Source organism: Neomonachus schauinslandi, chromosome 4 (genome assembly GCF_002201575.2).
Source record: "Neomonachus schauinslandi chromosome 4, ASM220157v2, whole genome shotgun sequence".
In the NCBI taxonomy this organism is placed as follows: Eukaryota; Metazoa; Chordata; class Mammalia; order Carnivora; family Phocidae; genus Neomonachus; species Neomonachus schauinslandi.
Window position 1 is genome coordinate 91639703 of NC_058406.1, and position 7804 is coordinate 91647506.

Consider the following 7804-nt stretch of genomic DNA (forward strand, 5'->3'; position numbering starts at 1 on the left):
GGGTCTGTGGGTCTCAAGCTCAGGAGACAGAAGTGAGCTGGAATATAGACTGGACATACAGAGGTTATCCCCAGAGAAATCGGTGATGAGGACAAGGCCTGGGACACACTGCCCTGCCATGTCCCAGACACTGAAGAAGCTGCCTGAGGAGGGCTGGTGGAGACATAGGAGGGAAGCCCAGACACGGTGATGTTCGGAGGCCAGGGAAAGAGAGTTAAGTACTCCAGGAAGGAATCACCAGCTAGAAGGAAAAAAAAAAAAAGGCCAAATTAGATAATAACTAATGCATTAAAATCTTAATCCGATTAAAATGTATTTACTGGATTTAGCAACAGGGTCAGCGGTGGTCCTAGTGAGAACAGTCTCCGGGGAGTGATGTGAGGAAGCCAGATTGTAGGGTGCCGAGGGATGGGGATGGGAGGTGAGGAAACCAAGCTAGATTTAGACAACATTTCATGACATTTGACCTCAAAGGGGAGGGGAAAAAAAAGTAGGTGGTAGCTAAAGTGGGGCCTGTGGTTAGAGGAGGGCTTTATTTGTGTAAGACGAAAGTTGTTTAAGTAGGTTTAAATGCTGATAGAAAAGAGACAGACAGAATACAGAAGAGAATTCATCCAAAAATGCTTTCAGATTTATTCGTTTATTTAGCCTTACCCCTTCTAGGAGGCTATTAGTCTTTTTTTTTTTTTTTAATTTTTCTTCTTCTCCATTTCTAGGTGGAGAAACAACATGAAACCCAGAAAGATAAAGTGGATTCTCTAAGATTCTATGTCAAGAAAATGAGAGAGACAAACCTAGACTCTGGGGTTCCACCAGACAGTAAAGCTTCAGGAAGAAGCATGCATTTCCATCCACAGAATCCCTTGAGCTCAGAGCAGATCAGAGGAACTGCAATTACCATGCCCCCCATGCCCCGCCGCCCTTGACTGGCAGAAGAATGGATCTCATAGCTCTTATCAGACTCTATTGAGCTGAAGCTTTAATGAGCAGCAACAATCTGTTATTTTCCTCTTGTTTGCCTAGCAAGTTGCTCTTTTAATTCACATCAAGAGAGGGAGAAGGAGATGAATATTAAAAGCATGCATCGAGGGACCAAGGGAGGCAGGGAGCCAGGCAGCTCCTCAGTATGCAGGGACAGAGCAGAGTTTGACATGAGGCAGGATTCACTGGCTGAGTCGGTTCTGGTCTCTGACAAGCCTGCCCTTGGGGAATGTTGCTCACTAGACTGCTCTGCTGTTGGGAGAACGGGTGTTTCTGGAATTGTCTGAACTATGGGCTTGGCTCACTCTAAAAATGACAGCAGAAAGAAACTGTACTACTGAGACCCTGAAAGAATAATTTGTTCTCGAGGAAGGAAGTGGGGTGAGGAGGAGGTTTTTGTAATGGGACATAGCTCATTAAAAAGAGCATTAAGTCCCATTGGTCTGGGATGATTTGGGGTATAGGGAAGATGGATGGATAAGATCATAATATCAAAAGTACCAAAGTTTTCCTTTGTGTTTACCCAGTAGTGAGGTTCAGATTTACCAAGTTCACTTCCTAGACTGGTGGAAATCTGGGACAGAGGCCAGCAAATGTTTGGGACTTGTTTGTCACAGCTGGTCCAGATGACCCTGTCCAGATGGGACTTTTCTGCTCTGTGAGTCTGAGAACTGGAAAGAGTAAGAGTTTACTGCGGGACAATAGAAGGATATCTTTATCCCCAGGTGCTACAAAGAATGTTTACCATCAGAGACACACAGAGCTTGTATTTGCTGATTCAGCCAAGGTCAGTTCTTCTGGAAGACCTCAGGGTTCTTGGCTGATTATAATGGATGAAGGCCAGGATCACTTGGTTGGTTGTTAAGGGTGATAATTCTGTATCAAGCTCAAAATGACACAAGGCTGGCATCCTCAAGATCTAGCACAGTACATGGAATGTGGTAAATGCTTAATAAATTGTTGATTAGCAACTGAGTGAATGCTCTTGATTCTTTATCCCTTTTCTCAAATGATCTGTGCCAGTTCAATCCAACAAATATTTATTAAGCACCTATTATGAAGTAGGAACCTGGAAAGCTCTAGGAAGAAAAAGGAGTATTCCCAGTTGGAGCAGAGACTGTCAGTGCCTCTGTCCACATCCTCTTGACAGGCCTGCTTCTGGAACAAGCCACTGGCTCCTCACGGGCAGCACTTGTGACTCTCTGCCTTAGGGCTTTCTCTGGTCTCAAGAGCATGCTCAGCCTGCGCACAGGGCAGGCTCAAAGTGTGGTGAGCCAGTGTTCCCAGGAGCAGTCTTTAGCTACTGAAAGATGGAAGTCAGGGCATAGATACCTCAACCTCCTCACCCTTCAGGGAGAACAATTCTGAGGTTGCTCTACACAGTCTTCCAGAGGTTCTCAGAGGAAGTGAATCCCAGTTGCCCACAGCTTCCTGATCAATAGCAAGCCCTATGTTGACTTCCTGTCCTTCCTGTTCCCCACTCCCATACAGGTACTTCCTGGGATGGCTTTCCAAATAAACTACTTGTAGTCAAATCTTCATGTCAGGGTCTGCTTTTAGGGGAACCTAACTTAAAAGATGCAATCTGTAGTAAGTATATTTGAGTAGGACAAGAGTGGGGAGGAAGTTTCCACTGCTGAGCAGTTGGAAGCAAAGGTGGGGAGAAGGGAGGTGAACCGTTAGTACACTCTAATGATCACAGCTGAACACCTGCCTAAAAAAGGATAGTGAAAGACAAGCTGTCTGGGAGTAGTACTGCAATCTAAGATTGTAGTGTCCCCCCAGAATATATGTCCATCTAGAACTTCAGAATCTGACCTTATTTGGAAATAGGGTTTCTGCGGATGCAACTAGTTGAGGTCATACTGGATTGGAGTCGGCCCCAAATCCAACAACTGGTGATTTTATAAGAAAAAAAAAAACACAAAACAAAACAGAGAGTTACAGCCAGGGAAGAAGACCACGTGATGAGAGAGTGAGAGGCTGCGGCAGTGAAGCTACGAGCTGAGGAACGCCGCGGATGGCTGGCCGCCATCAGAAACTAGGAAGAAGCAAGGGAGGGTTCTACCCAGAGACTCACAGGGAGCCCAGAGCTGCTGACACCTCCATTTCAGATTTCTAGCCTCCAGAACTGTGAGAGAATACATTTCTGCTGTATCAAGCCACCCAGTTTGTGGTGCTTTGTTATGGCAGTCCTAGCAAACAGATGTGAAATATAGGCAACCTAGATAAGAAATGTGCAGAACAGAAAATGCTATTTAAACACAAGGTAGGGAGAGTTTTTCCTGTTGTTATTCTTTCAAACCACCTGCGACTCTCTAGCCTGCCCATAGTGTTCATTAATTAGGTAGGAAACCCTAAGAGGAATCTTTCTCCTTTCTCTCTGCCTCGCATAGGGCAGCCCTGCAGGCCCAAGGCTGCAGAGACGAGGTCTGTGTTTGCTGCAGGCAGATGCTTCTTCTCTGAACTCAGGGGTGAGGAGGATGTACGAGGGCTCTGAAGGCCCAGAGAAATGTCAGCCCAATGCTCATTCAGTGGGCAGAGAGAAGGATTTGCTGCGTAATGAAATTTGAAAAATATTTACAAAGTAATTTCAAAGCCACTGGTTAGAACATTGGATAAGAAACACAATGAAAGGGGGGCATTGACCAGGTCAAGAGGGGAAAAATGATGTGTAGATATAGGGAGGGAGTCTTGTCTGATTTCCCCAATCTTCCTGCAGGGCCATCTCACCATTCCGCATCTTTATTACTTTTAATGAGGCCGTAGAGGAGCCGCTCCTGATTTGGGGCATCTGGGTCTACCTTCTTTTGGTCTTAGGCCTTATAAACCCTACTGCCCACTGGGTATGATTCAGTGAGGGAATGTTCCTTGCCTTCAAATACTTTCCCCACTTACTCTTCCTACTTATTATTTCCCTACCTTATATTTCTTTAATAATTGACCAACCATTTATTTCCACCCCCAAAATAAAACAAAACACCAAGGAGTTTATGTGCAAGTGACCTGGGGGCCTAACCCATTAGCTTCAATTTTGACTTACATGTAATCAACAGTCATCAAAGCAAGTTTTGCTGGGGAAGGGGAAAGCAAGCAAAGTCTCAGCCTCTCTGAGTTTTGTCTGTGTGACAGTTTGAGTACTGCCCCCCTCTCCAGGGGCTAACACCTCAAGACCAGCTCCTCATATCTTCCCAGCAAACCTATTAGGGCTCTCATGCAGGGCCTTCTTCAATGCTCTGTCTATATACTGTATATGGTATCTGGTCTAGAGCAGGCTTAATGTCTCCGGTCATCACACCAAATACTCACTGCTAGCACATGCTTTTTTAAGTATCCCAGCTATCCCTCAAGGCATTCTAGAAGATAGCTCATCCATTTCATGGAGGCAGAACGGGAAGTTTACGTCACACAATTCCTAGGTGGCATGGCCAGGACTTGAACCCACATCTCTCAAACTCCAGAGCCTGCATCACTAACAAGACTGTACTTCACAAGGTTCTTCCAATTATTCCTTCAGTCATTCTCTAGACACCTCCTGCCTCTTTCTCCTCTTTCCAGCCTGACCCATAAATGCAGGGTGGGAGCTGTTGTTCCTTCATCTTCCCAGGATTTTGCGTAGGTTGAAGGGAAGGCTGGGGGTAGGGAGAGATGGTTAATTTCACTTCAGTCTCCATGCTTACCTTGTCAAGCAGTTCTTCCCAAATATTTTATTCAGCTGCTGCGACACCCCCTAGAAGAGACCCTTCATGTCATCGCTGGCCTTTCAGGGTAGCTTCAACTTCTGTGCCCAAAATAGCCTCTCTTTGAAAGGAAATGGAGACGAAGCCTCAAAATAGTTCTTCTGTGGATCTTTATATAAAATGTGCTTGAAGGCTTTTAAATGGAGAGTTATGACTCCCAGCAAGAGTTTGGCGCCTTTCCTTCCATTTTCCTTCCAAGGCAGATACATCCCAGTTAGCTGAGCTAAGGCTCAGAAGCTCCCCTGGGGCCAGAAATGCTGTTCAGTAGTAGGAACCCTACCCTCTACATCCTGCTCCAGCTCCCCTTTTCTGCCTTGTAGTTCCCTGTTGGGAGCATCACTGCTAGGAGTGGGTTGGATGCGGAGGGACAGGACTGGGTCCTGGTCATTGGTCCCTGGATTTCCCAGGGTGGGGACTGGTCTAGCCAACCTCAGAGGCCCAGGGAGAATCAGGGACATTGAGAGAAACCTGGCTCAGGCTACAAGGCTGCCAGGATGAGGTTGGGATTGGTACAGTAGTAGCTCTGAGGGATGCTCCTATGGGAGGCCACCACCCCACAGGACAAAGGTCAGTCAGTTCTGAGATCAAGGCTAGATTCACAGGCTAGGATCCTACCACTTTCCCTTTCTCCCATTCTTACCCCATCTTCCCTAAGCCCCTCTCTAACTTATTTCCCCATCTTAGGATGCATCAAAATATAATAAAAATAGTGGGCTTTGGAGTCAGGGTGGATTCAAATCAGGGATCAGCTGTGGATTTGGGGGCAAGTTCCTTACTTGGCAGAGCTTCAGCATCCTCAGTGTTTTAACTGTTGGGGTGACTGTGAGGATTCATAATAGTCCTCATGAATGATTGCTCTTACTATTATTCACCTATCAACCACTTGCTGCTCCACAAACACTCTTTGCTTCCCACTTTTTGAATGACCCAAGGGTCAAGCTGGCAAGAGAGGGTAAGGGTCCCAGGATAAATATACTCAACCATCCTATTCTTTGAGGGAGACTAGATGCAGAGGAAAGCACTGGAGAAAAGTAGAGACGGAATCCCCAGGACAAAAGAAGTTTCTCTTCCTTAAGGATTTACTGTGGGCCAGGTACCAAGGTATGTTTTCCATGCCTCCTTATTTAATTCAGAACCATCCTACAGGATAAATGTTATTCTTCCCATTGTTCAGATAAGATCCTTAGAGAGGGTAATTAACAGCCCCAGAATCAAATAACGAAAGCATGCATGGTTCATATATACAATGGAATATTACTCAGCCATCAGAAAGGATGAATACCCACCCTTTGCTTCGACATGGATGGAACTGGAGGGTATTATGCTAAATGAAATAAGTCAAGCAGAAAAAGAAAATTATCAGATGGTTTCAGTCATATGTGGAATATAAGGAATAATGCAGAGGACCACAGGGGAAGGGAGGGAAAACTGAATGGGAAGAAATCAGAGAAGGAGACAAACCGTGAGAGACTCTGGACTCTAGGAACTAAACTGAGGGTTACAGAAGGGAGGGGGGTGAGGGTATGGGGTAACCGGGTGATGGGTATTAAGGAGGACACGTGTGGTGATGAACGCTGGGTATTATATGCAACTAAAGAATCGTGGAACACATCAAAAACTAATAATGTACTATATGCTGGCTAATTGAACATAATCATAAAAATAAATAAATAAGTAAACAAACAAATAAGACCACTAAAAAAAAAAAAAAGAATGCATGCATGGGCACCTGGGTGGCTCAGTCCGTTAAGAGTCTGACTCTTGATTTTGGCTCCAGTCATGATCTCAGTGTCCTGGGATTAAGCCCCTGATCAGGCTCTGAGCTGGGGTGCTGGGCAGGAAGTCTGCTTGAGATTCTCCCTCCCTCTCCCTCTGCCCCCCTCCCTGCTCTCTCTTTCTCTCAAATAAATAAATAAATCTTAAAATCTTAAAAATCTTTAAAAAAAAAAAAAGAATAAATGCAAAGCCACCTCTTTAACTCAGTTTTTTTTTTCCTGGTCTGCAAATCAGGAGCAAGAGATGCTTGGAACTGAGAGGAGAGGCGCCCCACTGTCTCCTTGCCCCCGCCTCCCTTGCAGCCCCCGCTGTGGCTGCTTTCACCTCCTGTACCCACTTGGATCTCAGTGTCCTGTCTGGCTGGCTCCACAGAAACTGTGGCATCCCCACAGCCAGGCCCCAGGCCCCACCCAAGGCTCTTAATAGGAAGATCTAAAAGGTGTAGAGAGGAAAGGAGGGCCTGTGGGAATAGTCAGTGAAAGACTATTGTAAAAGGGATTGTAAAAGACCAAACAGCAAAGATTTTCAGCTTTGCAGACCATGTAGTCTCAGCTGTGGTAGAAGAGCAAAACCGGCCTAGTCAATAGTAACCAACAGGTGTGGTTGGATTCCAATAAAATTTGTTGACTAAAATGGGTAGCTAATAACAAAAACGTCAGGATATTCTCAACCCCCTGTCCTAGGTGATGTGGCTCATGGATTGTACTTTGGGTAGTGAGGCCTGAGAATGTCCAACCTGAAGGCTTTTTGGCTTCCAGGGTGCTAGAAGAGCCATTTCCCTGAAAAGCAGGCATCTGCAGGGGAGTGAGCCCCTCTGGATGAGGGGGAGCTAGTTTTTACTCATTAGTTTTACTTATTTTTACCACAAAGCCCCTAGGGGAGACACAGTGAAGATGGAAAGTTTAACCTATAAATTTTCAGTAGCATTTATATTTTCTCTTCAGCTGGGGAAAGCTCTTCCTTGAAGCCAATGTGTTATATTAAATGACCCAAAGGACCCTGACCTGCTTTCATTAAATTTTTTTCTTGGGTCTTGGCTTGGAAGAAGAGGGAAGATGCAAGGATCACAGTGAGGTTCTAGAACCCAGATTATGACCATCCCGTGAGCTCAGACACCTGCCCACATTTTCAGCAGACTTCAGCACTGCCCTGTCCCCAAGCCTGCTTGCCCTAAATTGATCAAAGTGGAGAGGAACTAGCCTTCGACTTCTTTTTCTTTTCAGGAGGAAGTTGACTCAACTCACACAAATGGGGCATTAATGCTGTAAATTTTTTTAACATTTTATATGTCTTCTTTTTTTAACTTT